This window comes from Balearica regulorum, chromosome Z (genome assembly GCF_011004875.1).
Source record: "Balearica regulorum gibbericeps isolate bBalReg1 chromosome Z, bBalReg1.pri, whole genome shotgun sequence".
NCBI lineage: Eukaryota > Metazoa > Chordata > Aves > Gruiformes > Gruidae > Balearica > Balearica regulorum.
In genome coordinates this window covers 58,703,524-58,709,523 of record NC_046220.1, presented here as the reverse complement: position 1 = coordinate 58,709,523, position 6,000 = coordinate 58,703,524, and positions in this window count along the sequence as shown.

The window sequence follows — 6,000 nt, the reverse complement described above, 5'->3', positions numbered from 1 at the left end:
CAATTTTGACATACTATGTTTTTCTCTTCAACATTTTTTCTTGACTGATTTTATTTAAATGATACGTGTGCATAGAGCATAAGGTGTTTCAGTTGTGTAGGTGATTTATCTAATCTTAGGGTGATGTTTTCTAATGCTGTTTGTGTCAGCTTACAAGTTCTCTTTGTGGGCTACTATTTAAAGGATACGCATCTTCAGTTTCAAATGCATCCTTTCTGATGGATCTGCAAGTTAAAAAAAACCAAAACAAAACCAAAAACCTACAGGTATTATTTTTCTGGTCCTTCAACAAAGAAGTTATAGACCTAGGAGGATTGTATATTGGAATTGCATTTAACATGATTCTCAAGAATTGTTGTTCAAACTTACAGCCTATAAAGTACCGCAGTTTTTCTAGTATAGCCTGTAAAGTGCAGGCCATGGAACATTTCTGTATCGCCCCCTCTTAAATTAGAGCATGTGTTTTAAAAAGTTACACAGTCTTTGTTTTAAAATCAAATAGCTAAAGAATCTAGCGTAAGCCCTGTTAGTCATAGCCAAGTTCAGTTCACCTTTCCGTTACAGTGCTGTTGCCGTACATGGAGTGCTGTTTTTCTACTTATGCTCATAGCAGCTGTAATGAAGTCACTCCTTAGACTTTGATAGTATAAAATAGACTCAAATCATAAGTATCCTGTTCCACTCATTTTGCAAGTCCCATGGCATTTTTTAAAATGTTCCCTATACTGGCTAAAGTAAGTTACATGGAATAATGCAAAGATTATTTTTAATGTCTTTATCTCTGCGTTTTACATTTTAGTGCATCTTGTTTAAAAATAAAAAGGAACAAGTAGTGTTAGCTCAATCATGGCCAGTACTCTCACATATGATTGTAAATGCAGTAGTTGTTTGGTTTGGTTTTTTTTTGTTTTGTTGTGGTTTTTGGTTTGGTTTGGGTTTTTTTTTTTTGTAGAGGGATCTTGCCTAAGCTGATTTTTTTGGTAATGTTTTGCTTGCTTTATCTAATTATTTTGTCATTATAGATGATAAGAATTAATTTGCAATCTCAAAGTTTGTTCTCCTATATTGTGGCATTCATCATCACAGAAGTAAGGCAGGTTATTGATTCTTCTGAGTGTCATAAGTGCATGCCAATGCGTGAATGGGTGGAGATTGTAGGAAGATCCTTGGAGAAAGCAACAACAGAAATTTATTCTGTCTGAATAAAGAAAAAATAAGCTTCTTAGTGTGTTAGTTAGAGAATGTTGCTTCTGTTGTGGATGAACAAGATTTAGGACAGGTTGTGGAGAGGGGCAGTTCGGACTAGGTGAAGCTCAGAAATTACCTTTTGGTAGGAACTTTAGGTCAGTCTGAAGTAAAGCTTGATTCCAAAACTCTCTTGTTTAGGCAGATCTGTCACACTGGCCTGTGTCTTTCCAGTCATTCTGGCTGAAGTAAAAGACACCAATACCAATAAAAAGCCAATATAGCCTGGAGGATGTTGCACTGGTAAATGGGTGAATAATTGGTTCCACAGAAATCACTCTTTTTTGGACCTTTTTGTTGTTAAAATCAACATTTTAATCTCTGAAGAGTTTATTAGTTTGGGAAGACTTCAAGTCTTTGCCCTTGCTATGAGTAGGGTAAATGGCTAGATCTTCTAGCCTCAGCTCTTCTGTGATCCCATGAAGATCTGCAGATTTCTTGTCAGCAGTTACAGCCCTGGATGTCTTCTAAGAATAGTTCAGAAAAGTCCTTAGTTACCCAAAGTGATTGGTTATTTTGCCCTTATTTTCTTGATCCCAAAGTCTCTTCCTGCCATTTTGTGTGATAAGTGGTAAAAACCATTTATACATGAGATCTAGCTTTTTTCTTTTTTTTTTCCTCCTTTTTTATCATCTCAAAACTTGAGGTTTTTTTAACATGAGGTAACTGGAAAAATATTAAATATTATGAAGTCTGCAGGAATGTACCAGAAGTGTGCTTAAAGTTGATTCCCAGTTTAGTTACGTCTTCAGGCTAATTTTTTAATCTATCATGTTCTTGCATAGCTCTAGCTATAACACAAAATGTTTTGTACAGCTAAATCAGGTATCTTACCTAATTCTTTTTTTCCTTTGACCCTAATTTTCTTATGATCCGGATTTTCAACGTAATCCTAAATTAGTTAAAGACCTCTATTCAGCACATCCATGACTGATACTAATTATCTTAAAGTATTTTAATTTTCTTACCAAGTTCTATATTCAGTTATTTGGATTGTAATCTTTTTTTTTTTGTTTGTTTTTTTTTAGTGGTGCAGTGTTAGCTTTCTTCTGATCTTCCAATTCTTTCCACATTTTAAGACTCACTGAAATAAAAATTAATGGTCCATAGTATGGCTTATTCAGCTTCCTAAATTCTTGGATGTTGTTTATCTCATCTGCTGGTTTAAAAATATTTAGCTTGAATAGATGATGTGTTAACATCTCTCTTTAGATATTGTTGGATTGCAAAGTATTTTCACCATGTGACTACATAATGTAGATATCCTTTAAGAAATTAAGCAAAATATTTATCGCACACTTTTTTCTTTCTCATTGTTTTGTGTTCTTACTTATTCTGGCATTTCCAGCAAGTAAGGGTACAGTAACACAGTGGAAGTTGAAGACTTTTGTTGTTGTTTTTCAGAACAAACTCCTTTCTATCATCACCCTCAGTTAAACTATCTACATGGACTTTCCTACCCCCTGTGTTTATTTGCTTTTCTTACCAATCTCTTACAGTTATGACTTCAGGGTATGTAGCCACTATTAAGAGAAGTCTTCCATTATGCCGTTGGAGCCAGCTGCTTTTAGTTCCCCTCTCTGACTGTTGTTTAGTGAACAGCTGAGCCGGGCTGATGATGTGTTGCTGCCAAAAGGGGGAGAGATCTCATTCCCTACCTCTTCCCTGCTCTTAGGTTGAGAATTCCTGTGCCCAATGTTTGCCAAACCCTGCTGCAAGCTGGCTTAATTTAGCATAAGTATTTTCTTTTTCTTCTTTCCCTCTGCTGCCCCTGCCCTGGCTTGGATGCATGTCTGGTTGGCGAGTTCACTCGTAGACTGATAATGGTGCATGCCAGAGCTGGTACAAAGTGTGGTGGGTGAAGATGAGAGCGTGGCCTGTGCCTTTTGGCAACATTGAAATGGTCAACTGGTTCATCACGAAGCTGTAGCCTAAACCAGCTTGGTTGGTTTTAATGAGTATAGGCACCTCAATCATGGGATTATTGCATTATGAGCATCTAGAAAAATCTAAAAGTTGAGCTTTTGAAGTACCTCCCACGCATGCTATTTGAACCTGATTCAGTCACTAATGGTGACTTGGTTGTCACTGATATTTGTTTGTGCAATCCAGCCAGGCAGTTTAAGACGAGATACAATTTAGCATTCTTTGTCTGGCGACTGCATCAGAGAGTGTTTAATTTATATTTATTTCGTTCCACAACTTCTATGCTCCAGCCTCCAGTTTTGAGCTCAGTTTGGGGCACTGTAAATAAATTGCCCACAATCTGCTCACAGCCAGCAAGTGTGGCAGCTTCTGCAGAGTTTAGGACCCTCCTAGAGGAAAGCAGCTGCTGTACAAAATGATCAGGGCACAGAATTCCTTAACTCAGGAAAGTGACAGGCCAAAAAGAGTCTCCAAGATTAGATATGGCTGATAACAGATCACTCGAATGCTAGCAGTCCAGGTGTGAGCAGACTGTAAGTTCTAATATAGTCCTTACCACCAGCCCTGTGTGTTCCTGATTTAAAAGTACATCTCAACTACAGCAAGGAGGTCACTTGAATCTCGGTGCAGCGTGCTTTATTCTGGAAGGATGGCACCAGTTTATTCACTACAGAAATACTCCCACATTATTTTTAACATATTCCTCACCTCCACATGATTGCTACAATACCCATGGTTGGGTTACTGCAATGACAGTTGGAGGACAGGATGCTGAGAGTTTTCTCTGTAGAGCCAGTGAAGTCCAGGGACAACACTGAAAGATGTACCTGATGTGGTCAAACATTCATTGAATCATTATTTGCAAATGTCTGGTTAGATCTGGTTGTGTATCTATTGTAAACATACAATTCATGTGTGTCTTTAAATATAACTAATGGCAGCAATAACTATAAAAAACCCCCTACCTTGCTGGGAAAGAGGTAAAGGCGGCTTTGCTAAATATTCATGGTGGAGACACAGAGGCAAGTACAGAATGCTTTAAAAAGTCTGAGAACAGAAGACCCTTTAACTAAACGAAGTGTCCAGAAGAGACTTAACAAGAATTTTGATGCAGTTGGATAACCTGTCTTTGGAGTGGACAGGTGGGTGATAGTGTTGTTCAGTATGAACACTAACCAAGTTCTTAAAAATATTCTACTGTTTTCTTAATTCCAGAAAAATAACCAAAACCCCCCCAAAACGAACAATAGATCATGGGGGTTCGAATACAGTAGCAGGACATTCCAAATGTTACCAGTTAACTTTTATAGGATTGATGCAGAAATCTGTCTTGTGTTCAGACTGTGTTGTGTACGGCACAGTATACTGTGAACGCTTTACAGCTTCTGTGAAAAGGACACAGCAGGCTACTGGTGCTGCTGGACATAGGAACAAAGTCTTAAGATGTGCTCCACATGCTAAAATAATGGCTTGTAGACTGTTGCAAGTAGTTGAAATAGTGAATGTGTCTTCTGGATACTACTGCTTCTGCTGTGTCTTGGTACAAACACACACCTACCTTTACTGATGACCTGAATAGGAGGTGTAGCTGAGTCTATGTTCCCCTGGGCTGGGAATGACTCTTTAAGGGTAAAACTCGGCACAATTTTTTGCTTAAAAACTGGTGTTGAAGTAACAGCTGCCACTTTAAGAAAGATGCAACATTTTTTGAAATCTTCTTTTCAGGTTGTAACAAGCTTTTCCTAACCATAAGTAGCATGAAAAGCAGGAGACTGCACTGTTGCTGACTACACAGGGGTGAACTGCTTCCTGAAACACAAATTAAGGTTTTACTCTTTTTGACCAAAACCAGGTTAACATAGGACTGTTATAAGCTGGATGATCCCTTCGAGGAAAGGCTAGAAGATGCTGTTTGCCAAAAACCTCTGAATACTGATGTGCGTTTTTGTGGTGTCCTTGGGGATCAGCTGGCAAAAGTGCTGCCACCTTGAACAATCTGGAAAGTCATAGTTCAGGGAAATGTGGGTACTGGCTCCCCAGTTCTCCCTCTAGGAAACTTACTGTTGCCTGGAAGCAAAGCCAGGTGCTTAGGTGAACTGCACTCACCAGGCTCAGTCAGCACTGCATGCAGTAATGCCAAGTTCTAGCTCATAGCTACATGGACAGAGCAGCACTTCTTGCAAGGGAAGACATCCACAGTTGTGAGGTTGAGAGCCTCCTCAGATAGCTCACAAAATGCCAAGAGAAGAGCTGTCATGTCACATCACCTTTTAATTTTCAACTCCTTTATGGGAATGTTGTCTCAAACACCTTCTCCCCGCTAATCTAAAGGGAACGCTGGAGCTCACATTTGTTTTTCCATGTAATTTCCTTATTCTGTCTCCTGTGAGTTTGCTCTATATTACCTAGAGAAATTATGCCACAGTAACAGTGTGTTCCTCTGAGGATGAGTTTCTTGTCCTAAATGTACAAGATGCAATTCTTAAATTGAGCAATCTTCTGCATTTTAGACCTTAAATAAAACTAAATTTGTTCTGTTTTCTCACTAGAAGCGGATTTGCTATCAAGTGACTCCGAACATGGAAACATGATTTCAGCAGGAAAAAAGCTGGGACAATAGCAAACAAAATCATAGTTTATAATATAATTATTAAAATAGCCATCCCAGATTTAAAATCGGAAAGAATGGATTCCAAAGGAAGTGAAAGCAGCTACAGAAAATGCAGAATTTGAGTATTAAATGTTTAGTAAGTAATCCAGAAGAGCCCTCTTGTGTTTTTAAGATTATTTTATTCTTTAAAGACTGTATGCTTTCTATTGGTTACTGAG